Source organism: Podarcis bocagei (assembly GCF_964188305.1).
Source record: "Podarcis bocagei genome assembly, chromosome: 5".
NCBI lineage: Eukaryota > Metazoa > Chordata > Lepidosauria > Squamata > Lacertidae > Podarcis > Podarcis bocagei.
The window spans coordinates 75649454-75676148 of record NC_138129.1 but is presented as its reverse complement, the minus strand read 5'-3'; the positions used below and the strand labels follow the sequence as shown (position 1 = coordinate 75676148).

The window sequence follows — 26695 nt, the reverse complement described above, 5'->3', positions numbered from 1 at the left end:
GAAGAGATTTTTTTTTTAAAGCTGAAGAAATTTGTTGGTTTCCACAAAGCTCCACAATTTTTGTGGTTCCCTAAAAAAAAAGCTCCACAATTTTTGTGGTTTCCTTAAATTCTCAACAATTTCAGCAACTCCCACCCACCAAAAAAAAAATCTCAACAATTTTGTTGAGTTCCTTAAAAGGCAGAAATGACGCCTGGGGGGAATTTCTGAAATGTGGCTCTTTGTCCTGGATCTTAGGCAAGTCAATTTGGCGTTTTGGTAAGAAAAAATATATCTCAACAATTTTGGGGGTTTTCTAAAAACAACTTTTGGGGTGATTTTGAAAAGCTTTGAGCCTGCTTTGGGGGGGGGGTGACTTCGGGCCTAGGTGGGGTCACCTGTCCTCACCTCCTTCAGTATCCTGGTTTTTACGTTTTGAAATATGGCAACTCTACTGAAACCTGGCAGCGGAATTCTGCACCAGCTGGACATGCCCTGGTGGGAAAAAGGTGCAAATGTTGCAATGACTACTTTCAGAAGTTTTGAGTTGGAGAAAGTGATAAATCCGACTTGTCCGGCGGCAACTTTTAACCTAGAGAGGTTCCCGCTGGGAACGGCTAGGGAAACTGTCCGGATTTAGGAAGACTGAGCTGTAATACATATTGCACAACGTGTTTTTAAACAGCCAAGACCCGGGAAGAGAGGGAGGGAGTAGCGGCGGAGACGCAGCCCCAAGCCGAAAGACCCGGGTCTTCCCACGTTTCCTTCCGCCACGCGGACCCCATCCCCCCCAAAAAAATTAATAATCTGGAGGTCGTGAGGAAACACCATTGAGAGTGTACCATTACCCCGTCCACCCTCCGGGGCTCCCCGAAGGGGACTGAATGACCCGCCGAGGCGCGCGAAGGGGGAGAAAGAGCGAGAGGGGCGTGTCCCCCGCGAGCCCTGCCCCCGCCCCTCCGCCCAATGGGAAGCCTTCTCTGCTCTGAGCGGCGGGGCCGCGCGCCACTCCCGTCCGTTCCTCCGGCTCTCCTCAGAGAGGCTTCATCGGAGAGTCTTCTCCGCCGCTTCCTCCGGACTGAAGGGGAGGCAGAGCCGGGAGAAAAGGGGCATCGTGCTCCGAGAGGAGAGCTTCGGTTATTTGCAAGGTAGGGGCCCGACGTGTGGGGGGTGTTTGTGGGAAGAGTGTGGGGCACGGCTGGGGGGGGGCAGGGAGGCAGCGGCGCCGTGTGGACGCAAATGCGGGGCAATCCCGGGATAGAGACGTTTTTGAGCCGCGCGGTGTGTCCGCTTCGGCCCACGAACCCACCTCCTTCAGCCCGTCCCGAAGACCTGAAACCCCTCGGAAGAAGCCGGCCAACCTCCGTCTCTTCTCCCTCCCGAGAACAGCATAAGACGAGGAAATCCTCCCGCGAAGAAAAGTCACGTTTTGTGTTTCCACCCTCGTGGGAAACATGTCATGGTAGCAGGGGTGGATTTTTTTAAAAAAATGGGAACAAAATCGGAAAAACCCTCACGAGTGGGGCAGTTTCATATTAGGTTCGTTTCTGAGAGGAGCAAACGGTTTTGGTTTATGCGAGGCGACTTTTTATACGCCGAGAGGAGTCGCTTCCTTGGCGCAGGAAGTCTTGCAGGATTGGAGATCCGAGGGAGACAACAAACAGCAACAACAACAGAAAGATCGTGCGTCCTAAAAAACACACACACGACAACAACAGAAAGACCGTGCAACCTGAAAAAGAAAGACAAGGCATGCGCTTTTGAGAGTCAAGAAAATCTTTCATGAAAATAAATCTGTAAGAAAAGACAACAGCGACACACTATTGGATTTAGCTAAAAGCCATCGCAAATCCAGTTAGAGATCCGACAAACAAAATGAAATAAAAAGTAAAAACCGGCGTGTGTGCGCGCAACATATCAGATCAGTCAGTCCCCTTTCACAATCTGCAGCATGGTCTTTCATGAAAGCAGCAAGAATACTTTTAAAATAAACTCCTCTGCCCCCCCCCCAATGTGCATCGACTCAGTGGGAGCTTTTGGGCGAAGTTCACAGTAGGAAATTGTCTGTCTCTGTGATGGAAGTTGATCTTTTACATCGTTTCATTTTTAAAATTTGGCTTTTTGATTCTGTGCAGTTGTGCATTCAGGCACGTGCCCAAAGCAGTTCTTAGGGCGTTCTTTGTGTTGTTTACTATTGCGCAACTGCTACTATTATGCTTCTGAGTTTTTGGCTATGATTTCCCTTTTGATTTGTGAAGCATCTGAACTATGCTGCTCTTGCTGTGTTTACATTTTGATAAAAAGTTTCTGGGACCATACTCCCATATAACAGCAATACATCACTGTTTTTAAATGGTGTAGCCAAAATATCTTAGCGTAATACTGCATTTTCTTTACTTCTTAAAGCACAGTGTTAGGTGAGTTTTGTTCACAGCTTGTTGCAGGCTTTTTGTGTGACCCCAGGAAGGCTTGTAAACTTTGTGTTGTGGGTGTGGACCAGGAATAAATTAAATCAAGTGGATGAATACTATTGAAGAGCTCTGGATGGACGGAAACTTAGGCTGCACACCTACTTGAGAATAAGCCTAGTTGAACTTGCTGGGGCTTGCTTTTGGGTAAACTTGCATAGGATTGGACAATTGGACATGTCTTTTAACTCTCCTGGGAGCACTAGTATATTGGCATTTAAATGAGTGTGGTCAAGAAAGTTACACTCTCAATCTCATGTTCACTTACTTGGGAGTAATATCCACTGAATACAGTGAGTTATTTGTAGTAAACTTGCATACAGCTGGGCTGCCAGGCAGTGTCATTCCAGGACGGCAAGAGCAAGTTTGGTTTATGAATTTTCGAGTGTTTGCCATTTGTGGTTTTGTGGTATTGACTGAATTGGACAGAGCAACAACCAGCATAATATGTCGTTTGGACGAGTTGTACAAAATTATATCCTTTTGATTATTGCTGTTTCATTCTTGTGGCTACATCTTTCAATGCAGAAGGATAACACTTTAAGTTAATACAGCTTTGCATGTCTGGACTGTTTCTATCAAAAGTTTGTAGCCAATGTATGGTTGTTGAGTGTTCTGTATTTAACCAGCTGATTCTTTAAAAGGCTGTCCCTCACTTTAGCCCATTTCTTTGTCATGAAGTGTGCATAAGAGGGAATCACTGTTTTCCTGTTTAAAACAAAAACAAAACTTAAATTGATTTGACAGTTAGTACTCTTGAATCAGAGTCAAGTAGGTTGTATTATTACTTGACTCCTAAATGTAGGTTCAACAATCATACTTTTTTGCTGCCCCCTTGGGATCTTTTGCAACTTCACTGAAGTTGAAGAAGTTTGTAGTTACAGTCAAATCATTACCAACTCTTCCCTGAATGTGAACCAGATCACTATGTTTCAATCATTCTTTGTAGCCTGATTTTAGTGCACAACATCTAAATGCCCTTTACTTTCCTTTATAAAACAAAGCTGAAAAACTCCAGTAACAAAATTTTCTGTGGTGTTTGTGCCAGTTAAAAATGCTTAGGAATGGCGTGTGTCAAAATCATTAACAGAATCATCCCATGTATGTCTACTCAGAATTAAGTCACATTGTGTTTAATGGGGCTTACTCAGTAAGCCGCATTGAACTAAATATGAAGCAGTCCTGTGCACACATTAACTGTATGTAAGTCCTCTTGGAAACAATGGGACTGAATTCTGTGTACTGTACTTTAAGGCTTCAGCAACAGACATTGGCACAACTATGTGTATGCCATGATATCCCCCGTTCCTACTTTTTACTATTAAGCAGCATTATTTCCACTCTAACTCTCTCAACATACATTCATGCAGTGAGGAACAGCAAGCCAAGTTTCCTTCTAGTTAAGGTGAGAAGAGCGAGTACATTTCAGCTGTCTGACAGTGAAAACCTGATTCATGGTAGCTGTTCTCACCATGTCACACTTATCCCTACAAAGCAATCCTATTAGCATCTGTTAAATATAATAGTGCAACTCAACAGACCCCTGAACATTCACATCAGCATCAGTGCAGCTGCTTTCAATGCCAAAGTGAATATCATACTGTCACAGTTACTATGCATATCAACTGTGCTGTCCTAGTGTTATTAAAGTCAGTGGGAGTTGACTTTTGAGTAAATGTGCATGGGGTCAGATTGTAAATGTTTGGATGGAAATGATAGTTAGGTTGGTTTTTATGACGCCTAAAGAAAGCAGTGTTCAGTGTGATGCTTAAAGATGGGTAAGGGCTGTAGCTTGGTGATACGACTTCGTGTGTAGAAGGTCCACGTCCAATATATCAGGACCGATCCCTGAAATTTTTATGCTGCTGGTTGTATCTTGTACGCAATGTGTGTCCTCTAAGAAGACAATGCAATCAATGGTATTTATTTATTTTAGTTGGGAGGGATTGTGACTCAGTGGAAGAGCACATAGTGGCCCACTTCCCCAGGTCAGGAAGGCTGGAGCTTGAAGCTATTGCTTCAGCAATGAAGCAGCTCAGATTGGGAGCTTATATATAGACCTGGAGGCTCCACCTCCTTCCTGTCAGGTGCTGATCCACAGAGGAGTTTCCTTGTGCTTCCGCCTCCTGAATAGCCTTACAGATAGCTAGCAAGCTCCTTTGGTAGCCACTCTTAAGAGTTCTTTCATGGCTCATCATCTCATCTGCTCTTGTGGTCACAGGGGAGGTCTGAGAGCACGCCAGGAACCCAGGCAGCTGGTGGGGAGATCTTCAGTCTGGAGTAAGGGTTTCCAGGTCCAATGGTTCCTCAGGATCATTGGTGGTATGGAGACATTCTGGAGGGTCCTGCTTCCTTGCTTATCAATTGAGGAGACATTGGGGGTTGAGGTCTCGGCAGGGTTGGATCCTGACTTTGGCTTTGTGCATAAAGAAGGTTTAACATTCGGTCCCTGGCCCCTCCAGTTAACATAATTATTGTAATAACCAGGTAGGTAGTGGCAAAGACCTCTGCCTGCACATTAGGGAGCCTTCTGAAACTTTGTGTCCTCCAGATGTTTGTTGTTGAACCCCAGCCCAGCCAACATGGCCCACGAGCAGGGAATTTAACATTGGGCTCACCACTGCATCCCGTTTGATGTTAAAATTGAGCCTCTACCCCAGAGCTTGGATGGGATTGTGGCAAATCTGCTTTTTAAAAAGCACGCAGATGTGCAGTTTGGGATTGAGAGAAAGTCCATTTTTCCCAGAGAAAGCCTGGGAGAAAAGATAAACTTTGCAGCATGCCCTAAAGGTCACTATCCTTGTGCTCTAGTGACCAACTGGGGAATGCAAGTTCAAAGATGAAGATCCTTTGCTACAACTTTCTGTTTTGCAAGGGCTGTAAGGCTGTAAACCTATACCTACTTTATTTTGTGTAAGCACCATTAAACACAAAGGGGCTTGCTTCTGAGCATACATGCATAGGATTGCACTGTAAGCCAGCAATTTATTGGCTTTAATTTCTCAGCTGCTTTAAGACTGAGGCACCATAATTGTGGAACAGAAGCAATCTTTGCCACAGCAAGGAACTGAATGCCTGGCAACAGACACGTTAAATGGGAGCTAGCCAAAGAAATACTTTTGTTTTCCCATAGATATTTTTTGCAATTAAAATGTTACAGAGTTTTTAAAATTTTTAAAAGATGTAAAGAACAGCTAACACTGTGAGCTTATTACTAAATCGACTGCATATTATCTAAAAGGTATCAAGTGTTATTTGGGGGGACTAAATAAAGGTAGCAAACTCATTTTTTTTAAAAAAAAATAGTTAAGTACAGGATTGTGGCTCTGGATGCCTTGATAGAAGAGCAAGGTAGGAGTGCTGAATCCATTATTTCCACTCTGCTTTGATTCTGAAAATCAACCTAACAACCTATTATGAAATTGCTTTTAATCAAGTAACCAGAGGGGTAATGAGATCTCTATTCAAATATTTTTGATATAGTTCAACAAAGGTCTTGACACCTGGAAAAGCTAAATTGGATTGGAAACATAGAAAGCTGCTTTTCACCAGATCAGACTATTTCCCAATCTAGCCTAGCATTGTCTGTTCCCAGCCTTCCTCAATCTGGGGCCGGCCTACTAGATGTCGTTGGACTACAACTCCCATTATCTAAGAGTTGTAGAATGAGAGTTAATTCCTTGCACTCATAATAGACACTAGTTACAAGTTGCACACAACCTTATTCTTGTATCAACTGGGAGGGGTTGATCTGATTTTGGCATGATCCAGCCATAGAGTGTAGTGGGCCAGAGGGAATTTTTGCCTCTCCATCTTCCAAGAGTAGCTCACCTCTTCCTTTCAGAACATGTTTTACGTCTGTGCCTAGTAATAAAGCCAGCACATTTTCCACCAGATTTCTGTGATAGACTCTCAAGACCCTGCTGAATGTAGTTTAAAATTCCACACGATTTTAACTAGTGTTGTAAATCTTCAAAACTACAAATGGTGCTTACTAAAAAAGGACAATAATCTCCAAATGCCACAGTTCTGTTCATCAAGTGTTATTGAACTGACATGATGTTGACTTTAAATGTGGGTATGTGTCACTAGTAATCATTTGTCATATAGATCTATCCTGACCTCCTACCCTTCCTTGGCTGTTGTTTTGACTATAAAATACTGATGTTCTAGAAAACATAGTTTTTGTGATCCGCTTTGACGATGATTGTTGTTCTCTTTGATTATTTATTTATTATTCTCTGTTATTAGAATGGGAGGGGTACAGCACAGTTGTAGATCACATATTTTGCATGTGTAAGATCTCAGGCTTCATCCTGAGAACCTCCAGTTTAAAGTTTCTTAGGTAACAGGTGCTGAGAGACACCTTTGTCTGAAACCTAGAAAGCCCCTGGTAGTCAGAGTAGCCCAGGGGTGAAGAACTTTCTTCTTCTCCAGATGTTATGGACACCAGCTTCCAGCCAATATGGTCAATGGTAAGAGAAAATGGGATATGTAGTTTAATATATGGAGGACCACAGACATACCAAACCTGGTCTACACCTTTAAAATGTGCTAGCAAGGCAGTGTGAGGACTGATTCCCTAGAGATTTGAAATAGTATAGATCTATTGCACATTAATTCAGGGAACTCCCCCCCCCCCACATATGTTGAGGGTTCTGGGTACAGGCAGGCAGTTATTTCTGAAGAGCACTTGGAACAGCTTCCCCCTTAATTTTGTACAATGACACTAGCGCTGATCCAGCACTTGTAGCTTGATATCTGTAGAAATGGAATGGGAGGGAAGAGAGTCACTGTGGGAAGAAATGCTTGTGCATTCCTATCCTAATTGCAGTTGATTCTTCTAGCCTGGCAAGTCAAGGGGCTGTCGAAACTGAGAAGACTGAATGGCAACGAGATTCTAGTCAGATCAGTTTCACTCTTGGCTTAGGGAAAAAACTGTCCTTGAATGACAGAGCAACGTTTAGAGAGGCAGCCTTGCACTGCTTCTTCACTTCTTTAAAAACAGCTGCATGTGTATGAGAGCATGTGTATGGGCAGCATCCCTTTGCAAGAATGGGGGGATTGTGAAAACATTTAGCAGTCCAAAATGCATGGTTGATGGGCAGTGCAAAGGCTGGATTGTGTGAGGAGACAAGGAGAGTGTCATTGTCGCTAAATTGGGTATTCTGGCCTATGTGAAATGTGTTTCAAGTAGCAGCTTTTCCCTTGGAGTTGTTGAGTGGGTTTATATGTGTGGCTTCAGATCATTGTGGGTTAATGCGTGTGTGTCTGTGTGGGCTTGAATATGGCCTACCACCTATGGGGACCACAGATTGGAAAAACATTTGCCTCCCTACCATAGTGCCTCTGTAGTGGCCATCATTCAATGGTATGATGACTTAAGTGCAATTAGCTCTTTTATAGCTTCAGTGGACTGAAAAGCAGCACAATGCTGAAGGCACTTTGGGGATTACCTTTGGATCAGTTTCTTGGTCTCTTTCCATCAAAAATGCCGTTATTTTCTCTTTGGGAGCATCAAGTTTTAAAATCTATGCATTGCAGCCGAAAGCAGTGCGTATCCTCCTAGTGTAGCTGTACGCAAAGTCCCTTATTAATCATTTAGAAGGTTATTGTGCTGAACTTTTTGCGGTATAAGCAAAAAACTCCTAACCTTCAACTATACGTAGACTATTAATGCCAGTTGCAGTTCTTCATATACATTGTGGGAACACTTCATCTCAACAGCATATGTATTTTTTCAAAGGCAAAAGGTTTCCACTCTGATAAACGTCATTTTCAATCGGAAGCATTGAACTAAAGCTTAAGCAGATGGCCCAGACCAGTTTCTCAGTTTCTGCATGCAAGGATGGTTTAGTGATAAGAATTTGAGATTAAATTTGCTATGCCAGACCTTGAAGGAGACCTGTTTAGATTGCAAGAGAATAGCTTATCTGAAGGTCATGATCTGCATCAAGCTAGTTTTCTTTTTCCCTTTCTTTTAAAAATTGCATTTCTGAGAGGCTGTGCCTCACTGTTAAGTCACGACAGAGGAGGTTTTGGCTATGAGTTTACTTTGGCTGATTTCATCGCAGCTGTGTAGATTTAGTGAAGGCTTGATACTGCAAATGCTTTTCCCATTGAAGCCAGTGGCTGTTGGGGTGGTGGTTAGACGGAGACAAGTGAATCACTATGAAGGCAAAGTTCACATATTCAAGATCTGTGTCCAGAGATCTATAGGACCTTTAGGACACATGCAGAGCAGCCAAGAGGAGAGGACACAGCTTGCCTATGGGAGTATCCATGTAATACAGGGATGGGGTACCTCAGGAATCCTCTCTTAACTGGACCCTAGCAATTCTTCCCAGGCCACACCCTCCTCTAGCCTTGCTTTGTACTCAAGTATGTTTGCCTGACTGGAATATGCCCTTAAAGTCTGATAGTGCATCTCACTTTCCTAGATTGAGGATAGAAAAGGATGTGTGACTGCATGTAGAAATTAGTGTATTGTACGAAGGTAGAAATAACATTAATTGTCCCCCCCCCCCACGCTATCACCTCTGGACTCACCCACCACCTTGCACTAAAAAGGGTCCCCGCCCCTGATTTAAGCTGATGGTTTAGCCATCAGGGGAAAGCACTAACAGCAGCTAACTTGCTAGTTCAGGGGTATCCAGCATAGTGTCCTCCAGATAATTTTGCTATTGGCCATGCAAGTTAATGAATGATGAGAGATGTAATCCACAACATTTAAAGGGCACCATGTAGGCTTCTTCTGTGCTAGTTAGTTTAGATCTTAGGCGCTGCGGTTAACTCTGAATGCAGATGCAGATGATGCAGATCCGACTTGGTTGGCCCTTCTCACTGGACCTGCAAGGCAAAAAAGAAAGCTACTTCCTCATACTAATAGTTTAGTATTTGTATTCTGAGGCTCTAAGTGCCCTTTTCTCTCATTCTGATTCACTTATATTTTGTAGAATAACAGCAGCAACAACAACAAGCTTTCAACATATAGTGGTACCTCGGGTTTTTACTTAATTCGTTCCGGAGGTCCGTTCTTAACCTGAAACTGTTCTTAACCTGAAGCACCACTTTAGCTAATGGGGCCTCCCACTGCTGCTGCGCCGCCGGAGCACAATTTCTGTTCTCATCCTGAAGCAAAGTTCTTAACCCGAGGTACTATTTCTGGGTTAGCAGAGTCTGTAAGCTGAAGCGTATGTAACCTGAAGCGTATGTAACCCGAGGTACCACTGTATATAAAAACATAATAAAACATTAAACATAAACAAACTTCCATATACAGGGCTCCCTTCAGATGTCTTCTAAAGGTTGTACAGTTACTTATCTTCTTGACTCGGGGGGGGGGGAATCACATAACTCCATACTCTCCAACATTTCTCTGATGAAAATAGGGATGTCCGAAGGAAAAGTGGGACATTCCAGGATCAAATTAGAAACCTAGATGGCTTCTGTAAATCCAGGACTGTCCCTGGAAAATAGGGGCACTTGGAGGGTCTGTAAGTTCCGTGGCAAGTTTTTGTTAAAGACGTTCTCATGCAGAGACTCTAGGAGGTCTTCAGCTCCTGTCTTGGGATTCCCCTTCTTTCTTGGATGGCAAGACCTTTCAACCCTCTTTCTGGGTGACCTTTGATAAAAGCATCCTCCCCCTTTTCCTTTTCTTGCTGTCAAAGCGCCTGTTTCACTTCCAGGCCTGTAAATGATTAGCTCAAAGCATAGTTAGATGGAGGAGGGACTTCTATGCAGAGGAAGCACCTTTTGACTCATTGTTTTAGAGGTGTTGTGCTTAAAAGGCTTTTCCACATGTGTGGGAGAAGTTTCCTAATTCACTTATGTGCATTTAGCGTCTGGGTTATAACCTGTATTGAAAGTTGGTTCGCTTGATCTTATTGTTGAGTGTCTTCTTCTTAATCACAGAAATAAAGTGCAGTTTTATTTGTTACAGGCATGAAAGGACTATGTTTCGGTTCCATAAACAAACCTCTAACATTTGTGTGTTTTGCAAATGCTAACGTTCAGCACATCTTGCCAGTGCTCATGTTCAAAACTAATTCAAGTTGCAAAAAAAAAAAAAAAAAGCCCAACCCAATTCACATGTCTCATCCTCATCTGTGAACTTCCTTTGTGTGAGCCTTTGCACTACTGCCTTTTTATTCCTATAGCAACCTGGCCTCCTTTCTGATTTCAATCTGGTAGAGATTAAAATGGTTTGTTTTCTGATAGGGAGTTTCCCAGTGAAGCTTTATTTAAACAATCTTAGGAGTTTTTATTATCTCTGAAAGCTAATTACATCAACCGTTAGGAGGCAATGCCTTAAAAAGGACCTTTTCACCCCAGGAAGAAACAGCAGTAAACTGTATCCCGCTGCTATGACTTTGCTGATTTTGTTATTCACAAGGTGATGGCTATCCAGATCCTTTGCTGTGTATTCTTATATTCTAAATACAGTATAAGGCATCTGGGATTCGGTGATTAACGAATTTAGGTGTGTACAGTCATGGTCTGAGCCACATCAAATAAAAGGGTAGTGCAATTTGTAGCAGGCAGGTGTAGTTGGAAATAATGTGAACCTTTTTCTGTTCATGATTTTTAGACAAAACTTCAAGTTGCTTCAGCGAAATAGGAAACAAAGTGTAGAGGGATGTGTGTGTGTATCATTCTTCTTATTGCATTGTATAAAACATTAAAATTAATGAACTCTACCAAGTTAGGGCAATTAATTTCAGTAGATCTGTTCTGGTCAGCACTTAGTTGTGTGCAACCCAGTTTCTCTTCTAGCCACCCTTTCATGCAATAGTGGGGCGGCTTGCGCCAAGCCTACATATTTATTTAAATATTTAATGGTATGTTCCATTTAAGTTGGAGAGAATGACTACTAGTTTGCATCTGTTTGCACCAAACCTGACAGCACATCTGTGACAGGCTGTGTCATACTCCTTATAATAATAATAATATCTTTATTGTCATTGAGTCAGGTTTTTCCCCAACAGCAAAACCATCCCTGAGCTGTTATGTAAGGATGTCTATGTAATGTGTTGGAAGAATAGCAATGAGGGAAAGCGGATGTTCCTCCTAGCATTTTGAAATGTCCTAGCTACACATGAAGTTTGCCTTCTAGTCTGGCCTTCCAGCTCTTTCTTCTTCAACCAGAAGGTTAGGACTTGCTACCTGACCTGAAGTGAATCAAACCAGTGGCTTTAACATCAAACTCATTCCTCTAATGTTTGGATTAAAGGTCAGTCTCAGGTTGAAAAAAGTTGAATATTCCTGTTAGCTCACCAGGTGACTGGGGCAGGAAGTGTCGCCCTGCCCTCCCACTTCCACTGCTTGTGCCGATTCCCAGCAAGTTCTCGTGTCCACCACAAGATCTTGTGAGATTTCGCTGAGATCTCATGGGAAATTGGTGCTGATGCTGGCACCACTTCTCTGCCAGCCATGCAGGCAACAGGGCAGGTAACAGTGCTCATTGGGGTGCTGCCTCAGGGACTTCCACTGCCTGAAGCAGCGGCTTCATCCTGCCTCATGGTTGGGGCAGGCCTGCTCCCAGCTCTACCACCTGACAACCTTAGGAACCTAGGATGCTGCCTTATATTGAACCATATTATTGGCCAATCTCGCTCATTATTGACTACACCGATTGGAAGCGGACTGGGGTGTTTCCTAGCTCTAATGTGGGGCCTTTTGCATGCTAAATGTGTTCTCTAGCACTGAACTATGGCCCTTCCTCACATGTTAACGGGTAAATTCAGGTGTGCTTGGAGATCATGTGCTCTACCCTCCATATATTGCTTTTCAAATAGACTTTTGTTAAACTGTCCTTGGGATGGCTTGTCAAATTAGATTCAAAGTGTGTTAGAGAACAAGATGGATTTGGTGGCTGTTTGCAGGCAGTAAAAAGTGAAAGCCGCTTTCCTCTTCAGGATGTGATTATGTATATTTTGTGGCTTCCTGTAATTTGATGGAGCACATAGTAATACATTAAGCAAAAGAAAAGAGCAAAAAAGTTACGAGAGTCACGTGGGAGTAGGAGGGGGCACAACTGTGAGTGACATAACACATCTAATCTTGGCATTTCTCCAATTCCCATAGCCTTTAGCCGAGATTTGTAGAAATGTCCTGATATGCGCAGCAGCAACATGTCAGTAATTCTTAGACGTCAGAGCAACTCATTGGGCAAAACCAAAAACCTATTTTAGCTCCCTAAAAGTGAAATGCTTTTGTAAAGCCAAAGTTCAGTCTTTCTTCCAAGAGCTTATGAATCTGTTTATGTTTTGAGTGATAAGGCTCATGGGCTGATTATTATTACTCCCTGAGAATCTTCCAGTAATATTTGAAAATACTGTTGTTTTATTTCCCTATTATAGGGGTGGGGAATCTGTTTGTCTCTTTGGGCCTGATCCTCATCAGGATCTAGACTTGCAAGCCAAACTTCACAAGTGGGGAGGGTTTCCCATTTGTTAGTCACCTGATATCACAGTAACATCAGGTGATTGAGCACTTTAAAATTCTGAAGTTGGGACTTCAAAGTACCACATGCAGCCCACCCAGGAGATTTTGGATGTGTGAGGGACTATCCCATGGGGAACTCCCTTACGCATATGATCAAACAGACTTTGCAAAGAAAAGTCAAAATAGCAAGATTGCTCAGGCTATTTTGCGCCTGAGGCAGAAAATCCCAAAAGTACTGTACCTCTCCCCATCCCTGAGAGCAAAAATAAAACAATAAATTAAGTAACTAATAATTTGCTGCCCTTTCATGACACCCCAAAATAGCTGTCTGAAGCAAGTACCTTACTATGCCCAATGGTAGGGCCAGCCCTGCAAAATAGCTTTCGAATTTTAATAGTTTCTCTTTGGGGGAAAATAGCTTTTACTTTAAAGGTGATTCACATGTCTGCATTCCCAGTAATAATTGTATTTTGAAATAACTAAGAGTGTCTAATTGGCATGCCAAATGCAATCCCAGTTTGGAGTAGGCAAATCACATTCTGAAGATAATCTGGATTAAATTTCCCAGGTGAGTGCTGGAACTGGATTGGATGCTGGCTCTGGCATTCAGTGATTATCTCATCATCTGTGAAAAATAGGGCCTGCAGGACAACGCTTTTCAGATCAGATACCCATGGCAAGAATGTGTATCGGAAGCTTAACTTTCCTAAACACACTGTGCTGCATTTTTTATTTGGCTTTCTGTTTTAAGAATTTTGCAAATAGGTCAGATGCTGCAGGATCAGAAACTTGTTTCTAAATCTAAAGCACTGTGTAGGGAAAAGGAGATGTACACTGGGATCAAAAGCTAAGCCATTCTTTTTTCTTTGTTTAAAATAATGCCTTCCATAGTCATTTTTACATTTTAAACAACTAAACATTTGCATTCTGCACATGAACTCAAAAAGTTTCTAAGGTCATTGGAGCAATAAATACACTTGAGAACTTTGCTGGACCTCAGCTCTCATAATCTCTGACCATTGGCCATGCTTACTGTGACTGATGGGAGTTGTAGTTCAACCACATGTGGAAGGCCACACATTAGCCACCCCTGCTTTAGATAAAACACTGAACAACTTTCTTTTTCCCTTTTAACAGGAACTCGCCTTAGCTGTTGGGTCTTTATACAAGCATAGGATCTGAAGTTGGACTGAATGTGTGGTGCCAAGGCAGGGGCCTGTTGGTGTAATCCGATCTCCCCCACCCCAGTGTGGCTCCTGCTTGCCATCTAATCATGACTTCTGAATGCCTTATTTCTAAAGGCAAGAGGATATATTAATGGCGGTGCCACCCTACCATTTAGAACAGTGGGAGAAAGGTCTAGCTCCCCTGTCCCCTTTTGGAGGGTTTCCCATAACCTTGGCCATTTTGGGAAATAGGATGCTGGATTAGATAAATAGGTCCTTGGTTTGATCCAGCAGTGCAGTCTTTGCTTTCTTCTGCCCCTGCCCTCCATGCAATCATCTGAAGCTCTGAGCAGAATTTGTACACGCACAATTGTATATGCACAAGAACCCTGCAAAAAGTAAGGCCTCCCATGTGTATTGTCTTGGTTCAGAGGCCAGGGGTGGGGTCTGCCCCTGTGATTCATCTCCCCCACGTCTTCCCCACATACAGTGTACCCTGCTGGTCATCTGAGCAAGACCGTAGGTCGGGATGCCTTCCAGATGGCCAATGGTCAGAGATGCTGGAAGGCATTTGGATTGGCATCACTTTGGAGGCAATAAACCTTGTCAGAATCTCTGTATGAAGCAGCTACCGGTACTTCACTTTGCTGAAAGCTGATTCTATTTTTTAAAAAATAGAAAGGCATTAGAGGGCCATGAGTCAACAATGTCACTTAAGTAATGTCAGTGAGTTCAGCAGAGTGACTTCAAAGAAGGAAGGGTTTGCTTTGAAGTAACGTTAAGTTCAGAGGTGGCCAACTGTGATCCTCCACATGTAGTTGGACTGCAATTCCCATCAGCCCCAACTAGCATGGCCAATGACTAGGGATGATGGAAGTCGTAGTCCAACAACATCTGGAGGGTCCACAGTTGCCTACCCCTGGTTTAGCTTGTCATTGAATGCTGGCAGAATGGGAAGAGCCTTGCGTTGTGCTGGATATTTTCTCAGTCGAGGCTGGAGGTCATGAACACTGACAGGAAGCGAGTCTTAGGAACTTTGCTGTGATAAGGAGATCAGGAATAGGAAGCTGTTTTTCATGCTGTAGAGAAAAAGTTAGACTGAGAAGATGATAGAATGCAAATAGGTGGAAAGCAAAGCAGGGAAATAAGTGGGACGGGAAGGAGATAATACGAGAAACAGATGGTGACATTTGGGGAACGGCACAGAAAGCGGAGAATGAAGGACCCAGTAGGACAGTTATGCCCAGTTCCTGTTAGAAATGACAAAAAAGGTTGTCCGGTCAGTGTGTAATCTGAAGTATATTTATTGTTCTTTTTTGTTTTAGAACAGTTGGAGGAATAGGAACAAGTAGCCATAATCACTAGAGGAAGGAAACTGTGAAGGCTTGAGGGACTTCGTTTACGAGAACAGAATATAATATTCACGTTGGTTGGAGCTTGATGACATTCAGGAGGTAGAAAGACTGCCTTTCTGCAAGCTTTTAATGTAAGACAGCACTTGGTGCAGACCGGTCCCTCACCATTTTTCACTTTTTCTGGCTATAGACAAAAGATGAGATTTTCAGCGTCATACAACTTTATCTTGAGAATACAGGGAACTGGGGAACCTGAACACTTGGCTTATAGCAGATTCCTTTAATATATAGTACACAGAAATACAAGGTGCTATTGTAGTCCATGCCGCTGAATGCCATGTAATATGTACTGGATTGAGATACTGACATCTTACTTTTACATCTTAATTTTTGTGGTTTTTTTTTGTTAATCACGCTATATTGCAGACTCTTTAGGCTTGATGAGAGGGAAGAAATCACTGGGGACTATGAACGGATCCTCTTGTAGAAATGTTGTGGCATGTGAACAGGTCAGAAATGGGGTTGGCAGACCTTCTTTATGAGAGCTATGTAACCCTCCAGTGCCCTCTCTTTCTTGTGCAACGAAAGACTGACTTCAGCCGTAATCCTAAACACATTCACAAGTAAAAGCCCCATTGATGCCAACTGCTGCCAGGGTTGTGCCCTTTGCTACCAAGAGACGGAGTTGCTTTATCTCCCATGACCTCTTTTTGTCCACCACTTCAGCAGGCTCTCTGCACCACAAAGAACAGCATTGCTGGATTATGTACTGACCTTAAGGAAAGAGTGATCTAACCAACGGCTACAATTTTCCTATTCAGGGTGTCCTGTTTAGCGCGTCTGTATCAAGTGATTCTTGGTTCCCGGTTCTCTTCTGTTCATTGTCTGGGCAACTGGTCATGGGTGTCAGTTTTAAAAGCTTTCAAAATGCTTTATTCATGGACTGTAGCATGTATGATAGCTGGCATTTTTGCATTATTCAAGGAACTGTGAAGGTTGCTTTGGTAATTGTGTCTTTGCCATTTCAACAATTCTTTCTTCTTGCATCATGAAGGCCCACCATTCCATGTATCTGATAAAGTGAACTCTAGTCCATGAGACCATTTGCCACATGGGCACTGCAGTCCAAACCCCATTGGCACTTGGCCAGGGGAGGCCTTGGGTAGAGCAGATGTATCCTTCCACCCAGATCTGCTCGCCTCTGCCCATGGTGTGAACAGATGGGCATTTGAAATGGCTCCAATGGAATCACCACAACGCCAACCTGCAGAAAGCCCTGAAACACAGTGTTCCAGGTGCGGGGAGTGGCTGAGCCAGGATCTGTTGGATTCCAATCTGCCCATAGTGCCAATACACTGGGCCCAATCCTGACCGAAGACTGGTGCAGCAATTGGTCTATCCTTCCACCTCCTGTCCTTGCCAGCGGGTGGATGCTGTGATGATCCTGCTGTTTTGTTTTGCCCTCCCCTGCAGCAGCCATGATTTGGATTGCACCGTAGATATATAGTCTTTAGAAGGCCTGCATTTTGCTGTAACAAACACAGCTATCTTTATTGAATTGTGTTGTGGCAGTTGGAATGTCGAATTGGAACCCTGGAAATTTCTACTCATAATGAGTCCCGCTGTATGGCCTGAGGCAAGTCACACTCTCTTAGCCTAACCTATCTCAGAGCTATTGCAAGGATAAAATTGGGCGACTCTTTGCTACCATGATCTCCTTAGAAGGAAGGTGGAATATAAATGCATTAAATAAATAAATAGCACTGCTAACCTCAGACACATGTGTTAAAAAAGTTATGTCAACCAAAAGAGTGCAGGAAATAACTTTCTATTTTGACCTAGGAGTTAATTGTCCATGGCATTTGCCATCTTGCAACTTTTTATTGTGTGTGTGTGTGTGTGTGTGTGTGTGTGTGTGTGGTTAAACTGCAGAGCTTAAAATGAATGCTGAATTTGAGGGAAATGCTCTTAGTTCAAACAGAGCTTAGACTTTTCAGAGTTTCAAGATGAATGCTGCATTACTACTACTACTACTACTACTACTACTACAGCAGCATTCATCTTGAAACTCTGAAAAGTTTTCGCAGCCACTCTGGGTTGACTTACAGCATGCCTAAAACAAAATAAAAACAAGCAAGAATAGCTTTCATTATAAGTGTGATGCTGACTGGACCAGTAAGGCGGTGTAGAGATGTATAGAGTTTGCACTCTGGTGAGACCACTATGGATTCACACTTGCCCTTTTCTTTCGTAAGGAATACAGCCTTCCTCATATAATTGAGTTACAGAGCAACTGATGCTTCCTGTTTTCAGCAGAAACGCCGGCTGTGCAGAGTGCTGATTGGTTGGCCCTTGTGGCAATCACAAAGCCTCATCTCTCCTTCCTTCTTGCTGCCAACGTTTTGTGGTTTATTTTTGAACAGCATAAAAGCTGGGTAAAAAGCCAGGCGTCTGATTATTATTATTATTATTTACGGCAAGCCAAAAAGCCCAGCTGAAGCATGGGGAGGAGACATGAAAATCAGTGCTCGATTAGGAGCCAGATAAGAGTGTGATTTAGGGGACTGGTGAGATTTGAATCTGCCTCATTCAGCAACAGCAACAATATATTATTTGCTTCTATAGATAGATACATATACACTGTAACATTGCAGATAATTGCTTATGTTTTTCCTACCTGAATATATTTCTTCCTTTTCTAAAACATTATTCCAAAATAGCAACTTTTCCTCTTTAGTTTAAATTTACATTCCCCTTCTGCCTTGCAGGAGTTTTGTAGAGCCGAGATAATGGATGATTACATTCCAGTATAGGGTCATCACATGCATAGTTCTTTAATTTCAGCGACACTTGTACAGAGATGTTACTGATGGTGTGATATATCACTGCCATGAAACACTTGTGCGTTTTCAGATGAGAATTAAGACATTCCTGCATTGAGTGGTCAATAACATGTTAAGTCCATCCCTTTAAAATGTAAGTGCAGTTGATTCCACACAGAGTTGGAACTTTATTCTGCTGAATAGTTTGAGAAATTAGGCTTATCTTCTGGGCTTATAAACACCTTAAAAGTCATTGCCAGCTCTCCTTGTAATTTATTATTATTAATCTTTATTAAATTTGTGTATCACCCTTCATCCGCAAATCTTGGGGTGGTTCACAACATAAAAATGCAATATAAAAAATAGAAAATACATAATAAAAATAAGAGCAAAAACAAATAAATAATGTCCCTTAACAACACATTTAACAGGGTATCAGTTGTCCAAAGGCCTGGTTGAAAAGTAACATTTTTGCCTGGCGCCTAAAGGTGTATGATGAAGGCGCCAGATGAACATCCATGAGGAGAGCATTCCACAAACGGAGCCACTGCAGAAAAAGTCCGTTCTTGTGTTGCCACCCTCTGGACCTGCCATGAAGGAGGCACACAAAGTATTGCAATTTGTGGCTTGTGCCCTGAATGCTTGACACAAGAGAGCCTACAAGTAGTATAATAAATCACAGAGCTTTCTTAATATATTGCCTAATGACTATCTTGGGCAGGAAAAGTAATCTTTTTTTAAAATGCACAGTCCAAAACAACAATTAATATTAGGGGCTTAGAATTGTTTTCCAGAAACCCACACTGTAAGTTTATGACGGCACTTTAAAACTTCTTCTATATGTGCATGTATTTGTTTCTGATTTGGTCAGTTGATTGACTTTAAGTCTTGTTATACGGAAGAGGATTTTACGTTTCCAAAGAAGAAGAAGAAGAATCTGGCCACATGTAGCTCACATGTTTTACTTTTGGAAACCCATAGATGAACTTCCAGTAAATCTGCGGTTACGCATTGGAATGGATTGTAAAGAACACATTATTTTGTTCCAAAGTCAACAGCAAAGTGTTCTTCTGCAGAATACGTGCAGTACTGTGGTTTTAATTTGTGTATGAGTGTGTAGGAAGGAGAGAGAAAATCTGGAAGTGTCGGTTAACACGTCAGGGAGAAGGCTTGCTTAAAAGCACTTCTTCCTGACTTGTACGCTTTCCATATGCAAAGAGATCTTGGCGCGCGCATGTGTGTGTGTCTATGCAGGAGGAACAGTTTAAAATATGAAACACTCAGACCAATGTTGTTCAGTGTAGCATTCTGTTAACAACAGTGGTCAGCCTCCAGGCATCTGGTGGCCTCTCTGTCTTCCGTTACTCTAGCATGGGGGTTGACAAATTTGCCACGATACTTTCTAATCACATGGAACCTTACTCTGGAACAACAAAATATGGACTAGCTGTTGGTTATCAACTTGATTGCTTTTCAACACGACAATGGGTGGAAGCCTCATTCACTGTCCATGAATTATAGACACATATGGAACTATACATTTCTAAACTATTTAGGGTGGTGGATGGGCAAGATTGTTGAGGCAGTGGTGACTGGTCAGCTTCAAGTGTGGTTGAAGGAAAAGGGTTATCTGGACCCATTTCATTGTGGCTTCAGGCCTATTTTCAGAACCGAAGGAGCCTTGAGGCACTTACTGATGACCTAGAATCATAGAATTATAGAGTTGGAAGGAACCCCCAAGCCGTCTAGCTCCTGCAGTGCAGGAATCTCAACCTCAAAGGAAGAAGAGTCCACCACCTCTCATGGGAGTCTGTTCCACTGTCAAACAGACCTTTGAGTAACTTCGGCCCTCCCATAAAGTTTTGGGAAACCTATGCTGCGCCTTGCCAACAAAGGTCCGTATAGTTAAAGCTATGGTTTTCCCAGTAGTGATTTATGGAAGTGAGAGCTGGACCATAAGGAAGACTTCCGGTTCCGGTCGCGACCAGCGAGGAAGCACGGAGAACTCGCTCCGAGTTTTTTCGGGGCTCTGCAGAGGCTTGGAGGAAGACGCGAGGGCGCCGCGCACCTCCAAAAACCTTAAGGGGGGTACCCTTAAGGGATAGGGTCCCTGGCAGCGTGGAAGCGGCTGTGCCGTCCCTCGGAGACGATTGTTGTGAAGACGAGAGGACGAAGGGCTGCTAGCGCAATTTGGGAGTTTACCGACTCTGCAGGGCGACGCCTGGAGCTTCTGCTGGTTAAAGCGGCGGGCCTCCTAAAGATAAGAACGGGGCCCCCAGCGTTTTCTCTTTTAGCGTTTTTTTTTTTTAAAACGTATTTTTAAAAAAAGCGCAAGACCGGTGGTGAAGCTGGGAGGTGCCCGGTTGTTTCCTTTGATTTGTGTTTGGGAGTCCATTCGGTCGCGGACATGTGACGACGCAGAGGGAAAGCCGACGGTATGAGGGAGTCCTGGAAAGTCTGCTGGTGTGAGTGTAACTCAGATTGAGACTGAGAACTACTTGATTATAAGGATTTAAGAGCATATAAAATATTGGTGGATATTGAGGATTAATCGAAACTTGGTGAGTTTGGCTGCCTCTGTTTGCTTGTTGTTGTTTTTTGTGTGTTGTTTATGTGGACCAAGCCTCGTTTTGTTTTTATGAGGCTCAAGCAGCTTTGCGCTTCTATGATATTTAGGCTGCCCCATGCTCCTGTAGCTTATAATTAGGACTTTGGATGCCCTCTTTGCCTTCTCTGGAGGGAACGGAGAGCGTGTGTTGAGGCGGCAGCAAAACTGCAGCTAAGAAGAGAGAGTAAGGATTAAAGTGAAAGGACTTTAAAAATCCTAAAGACTTCTCCTTTGCTGCCCCCTCCCGTTTCTCCCTCGCCTTTCTTTTTTCTTTTTGAAAGGATTCCTGTGGTCAGACCCGGGCCACGGGGAAATAAAGTAGAGGCTGCGCGGTTCGACGCAGTCTGGAGAGAACTGTGTACACCCTAGGATTTGGACTATAGTATGTAGCATGTATGTAGGCAGTTTGCAGAAAAGAAACCCTTAATTGGACCTAACCGGACAGTACGTCATTAAGGCCTGACCACGGGCAGTCAACTTCCATCGTTCCTGGGATTCAAGATTGGCGGAGGAATTGGACCCGGCGAGAGAGGAGTAAGAGAGAAAGCCAAGATACTGGGTGGTGTCCTTCCCGCCTCCCCGCCTCCCCCCTGCTGGTACCTTCTTTTGGACTTACCATAGAAATTTCGCGTTGGGGTGTTTGGAGGTTACGTTTGGAGACGACGCTGGGACACCAACTCCGTCTGGGTTTTACTTTTTACTTTCTGAGCTCACTTTGTGGGGTTATTATTGATAATCTCAAGCCGACGACGGGTATTTAACAGGGGGGTTAAGAAGGGAAGGAAGTGACGGCTGGGGGGAGTGAGGGCAGGGAGTGAGGGCAGGGGGCAGGGGGCGGGAGATCTGGTGATGATGGGTAGGGAAGGGAAAGAGCCGAAGAAAGGGGGAGGGACCCCGGGAGAAAGAAAGATGTCGCGGCAGGAGGAAATTAAGGATTTAGATAACTTGTGGGCTAAAATAAAGGAGGAGTTTAAGCAAAATGTATTATACATGGAAAACAAATTAGGAGAAGTCCAGGAGATGATCGACCAAAAGATAGAGGGAGCAGTGGGTGAACTCTCAGCTAAAATCCAAGATCTCTCAGTGAAGTCTAAATTGATTGAGGAATCTAACAAAAAGCTGCAGAAAGAGATGAGGGAACAAAAAAAGGAGACATTGAAGGTAAAGGAAGGACTGGGTGAGCTAAGTATCTCTCAAGAGAGGATTTGGGATAACCTAGCCATGGCGGATATGCGTTCAAAACAGCTCCATCTTAAATTCAGGGGAGTAGCAGAGGGGAGAAACGAAGACATTAGAGGGAAAATGATAAAAGAAATCTCTAATTGGTTAAATTTAAAAGAAGAAGAGGTGGCAGCTACTGTGGATAATGTATATAGAATGAGTAGGCCTAATCATTTGAAAGCGAGTAAATTCTTGGGGGATTGCCTGGTGATCTTTAACTCTTTGGAGATGAAAAATTTAATTTTGAGAAAGAGCTATAATAATAGATTAAGAATTGATGGAAGGCCCATCATCATTTATAAAGAAATACCGGTCAGGCTACTTCGTAAAAGAGAAGGATATAAACAAGTGGTAGCAGCTTTGAAGAGAAAGGAGATCCCATTTCGCTGGGAGTTCCCGGAGGGGATTAGCTTCTTCTATAAAGAGAAAAAATTTAGACTGCTGGACACACAAGAGGCGGATAAGTTTTTGAGAAGATATGAAAAAGATTTGGGAAAGATAGAGAATGGATTCAGGAATAGGCTGGAAAAAGAGGACAGAGAGATAAGAAACATACATGAGGAGGAGGGGAGTGCAGAGGGGGAGGTGATGGAATCAGATGAAGAGGATGAGGAGACCGCAGTGGGAGCGGGGGCGGTAGAAGAGGGGGAGCTCTCAGGAAACAAGGGAGAGAGATTATAGTTGTTGAATTCAGTTAAAGGCTTAGAAGCAGACAAAGGTAAATCATTACACACTCACTGAAATTTTTATCTTGGAATGTAAACGGGCTGAATGAGAAAGTTAAGAGGAATAAAATTGAGAAAGCGCTGAAAAATAAGAGATATGATGTAATCTGCTTTCAGGAAACTCATATTGCTAAAAAACACAAACATATTCTGGTGAATAAAAAACTAGGGGTAGACTTTATTAACTCTGATGCTGGGAAAAAAAGAGGAGTGGTAATATATGTTAAAGAAAAATGGGAGCCGACTTTAATTTGTAAGGATGAGGAAGGAAGAATTTTAGGAATTCAATTAAATTTCCGGGGGGAAAAAATTAATGTTGTAACGATATACGCTCCGAACACAAACAGAGGGGAATTCTTTGAGAAACTTGAAAGCATGTTACTAGAATTGGACAACCAAAACCTAATCTTGCTTGGGGATTTGAATGGCGTCCCAGCGCCGGATCTGGACAGGAGTTCAGAGAAGGGAAAATTGAATAGGGGAAAATTGCCGAAATCATTTAAGGATATGGAAGAAAATTTAGACCTAATTGACATTTGGAGACACCAAAACCCCACCTCCAAACAGTTTACTCACTATTCTGAACCCCATCAGAGCTGGGGTAGAATAGATCAGATCTGGCTGACAAGAGCACTCTCCATGAGAGTTAAGTATTGTGGGATTCACCCTAGGACATTATCAGACCATTGTGCCCTAGATATGGAAATAAAAAATGAAGTGAAGGGACAATTTAGATGGAGGATGTGCGAGAACTTATTTGACAGCGAAGAGGTGAGGGAAAGAATCAAAGGCACCCTAAAAGAATATTTAAATTTAAATCTGAATAAAGAAACCTCTATAGATGTAGTCTGGGACGCCAGTAAGGCGGTCCTGAGGGGCCTCTTAATACAACAAAATAATTATAGGAGAAAGGTAAGGGAACGTAAGAAAGAGGAGATCCTTTCTCAATTGAGAAATTATGAGAAAAAGTTAACTAAAAACCCAACAGATGAAGCTGCTAACCGAGCCTCTAAGGTGTTACAATCTCAATACTCAGCAATACTAAACCAAGAGATAGAGTGGAAAATTAAATTCACAAAGCAAAGGTATTTTGAGTCGGCAAATAAAATGGGGAAGTTACTCGCCTGGCAGTTAAGAAAGAGAAAGAAACAAAATATGATAAATAAAATAATACTGGAGGATAACATCATAGAAGACCCAGAGGAAATAGAAAACAGGTTCACCCAATTTTTTGAAAAGCTATATGAAAAAGGAGGGGAAAACAGTGTTGAGATCAAGAACTATTTGGAACAAAACGAAAAGAAATATATACTAGAAGAGGATAGAATACAATTGAATAAGGAGATCACTGTAAATGAGATCAAGGAGGCTATTAGTAGAATGAAGACCGGGAAAGCCCCCGGGCCGGACGGCCTGTCTGCAAAATATTATAAAATACTAGAAGAACATCTAGCTCCGGTCCTAAAAGACGTGATTAATAATATCTTTCAGGGGGGAAAGATCCCGGCCTCGTGGAAGGAGGCTTATATAACCCTGATCCCAAAAACAGAAAAAGAAAAAACAGATATAAAAAACTACAGGCCAATTTCTTTGCTTAACAACGACTATAAGATCTTTGCGGACATCATGGCCAGTAGACTTAAGAAGCTCCTAATGAAGTATTTACATAAAGACCAAGTGGGTTTTCTCCCAAACAGACACCAGAAAGAAAATGTCCGCCACATACTAAATATCATTGAATACCTAGATATGAGAATAGATGTCCCGGCTGCACTAATCTTTATAGACGCCGAAAAGGCCTTCGATAACGTTTCATGGGAATTTTTATTACAATGCTTGGAAAAGGCAGGTATTGAAGGTCCATATTTGAAAGGCATCAGGGCAATATACTCAGAACAACAGGCCAGGATGATTATAAATGATAATCTGACGAAACCATTTAAGATTAAGAAGGGTACAAGGCAGGGCTGCCCTCTGTCCCCCCTGTTATTTATAATGGTTCTAGAAGTTATTGCAAATAGAATAAGGGAGGCAGCGAATGTGAGGGGGATAAAAATTGGAAACAAAGAATTTAAGCTTAAAGCCTATGCTGATGACCTGGTGCTGTCGGTGGAGAACCCAGTGGATAGTGCAAGCAGAGTGGTTGAACTTTTGGAAGACTTTGGTAGACTGTCCGGCTTTAGATTAAATAGGAAGAAAACAAAAGTCCTAACAAAGAACATGACCGAACAGGAGAAAATTCATTTGGAAGAAAAGATTGGCATTAAAGTAGTGAATAAAGTGAAATATCTGGGAATTTGGCTCTCACCTAAAAACATAAACCTGGTTGAGGACAATTACAGTAAGGTGTGGCAGGACATTAAAAAGGATCTAGATACTTGGCATAGATTGAAACTTTCATGGACAGGGAGGATGGCAGCTATTAAGATGTGCATCCTCCCGAAATTACTATTCCTCTTCCAAAATATCCCGATTATTAAAGGTACCTCCATCTTTAAGAACTGGCAGAGAACCCTGACCAAATTTATTTGGCAGGGGAAGAGGGCCAGGGTAAAGTTGAAATATTTAACAGACTCGAGAGAAAGGTGTGGATTTGCGGTCCCAAATATTAGATTATACTATGATGCAGCCTGTATCTGCTGGATAAAGGAGTGGGCCACCCTTAGAAACTCAGACCTCCTAGATTTGGAGGGTTTTAATATAAGATTCGGGTGGCATGCCTACCTGTGGCAAGATAAGGGGGAGGTCCACAAAGGATTTTCTAATCATATTATCAGAGGCCCATTGTTGGAAGTGTGGAAGAGGTATAAAAAACTGATTGAGAAAGGTACCCCATGGTGGCTTTCCCCAACCAATATTATTAAAATAAAAAAAATAAATATGGCAGATGAAAAATGTACGTATGAGGATATTTTAGAAAAGACAGAAATAGGATGGAGGGTGAAGCCTTATGAGGTACTGAAAGATAAAATAAAAGACTGGTTCCACTTTCACCAGATTCACGCCTTATGGGGCGAGCATAAGAGACTGGGCATGAAGGAAAAAAAATCATGGTTTCAGGTGGAAATCTTGGAAAGTAATAGTAAATCCCTATCAAAAATGTATAAAAAATTATTGGAATGGGACACTAAGGAAGATCGGGTGAAAGGGGTTATGGTAAAATGGGAGAAAGACATTGGTCACAACATAGACTACAGTAAATGGCAAACGCTTTGGACGACAGGTGTAAAATTTTCAGCTTGCGTAGCTCTGCGGGAAAATCTAGAGAAAATGGTCTACCGTTGGTACTTGACCCCAGCAAAGCTAGGAAAAATGTACAAAACAGCCGATAACACCTGTTGGAGATGTAAAGATAAGGTCGGGACCTTCTTTCACATTTGGTGGACCTGTGATGTAATAAAAGGATTTTGGACGCAAATTCATGACGAACTGAAAAAAATCTTGAAATATAATATCCCCAAAATCCCCGAGCTGTTTCTTTTAGGGCTGATTGGTAAAGAAATAAAGAAAACAGACCAAACTTTTTTCCAATATGCTATGGCTGCGGCGAGGATTCAAATAGCACAAAAATGGAAAACCTCTGACTTACCTGTTATAGGAGAGTGGCAATTGAGGCTATACCAATACATTGAGTTAGCGAGACTAACACAAAAAATAAGACAACACAACTCGAGCAAACTTAAAAACGAATGGAATAAATTTTTAACTTATTTTGAAAACACCCAGGGATTAAATAATCTATCAGTAGACGATAGCTGAAATCATCGGTGTTTATTTGTAATACTAAAACTGCAGTAACAATATAAGAACTGGCAACTCCAAGACCGAGCTGGACGGAAGCTCTGTCAATAGCACTTGTATTCTTGGTATTTTTGTTTTTCTTCTTTTCTTCTTTTGTTTTTCTT

The 26695-nt window shown here is 42.5% G+C and overlaps 1 protein-coding gene and 2 long non-coding RNA genes across 3 annotated transcripts in view; 2 read left to right on the top strand and 1 right to left on the bottom strand.

Annotated features, from left to right (window-relative positions):
* LOC308586948 overlaps positions 1-26695 on the top strand; it is a 562568-nt gene that overhangs the window by 313252 nt on the left and 222621 nt on the right. The gene's annotated exons all lie outside the window — the stretch shown is intronic.
* LOC308586929 overlaps positions 1-26695 on the bottom strand; it is a 138139-nt gene that overhangs the window by 11697 nt on the left and 99747 nt on the right. The gene's annotated exons all lie outside the window — the stretch shown is intronic.
* The window catches only part of TGFBR3 (transforming growth factor beta receptor 3), a 140712-nt gene continuing 115010 nt past the window's right edge, over positions 994-26695 (top strand). The window contains exon 1 of the mRNA XM_081194006.1: positions 994-1127. The gene's annotated coding sequence lies outside the window, so the exon portion shown is untranslated. The remainder of the gene's footprint in view (positions 1128-26695) is intronic.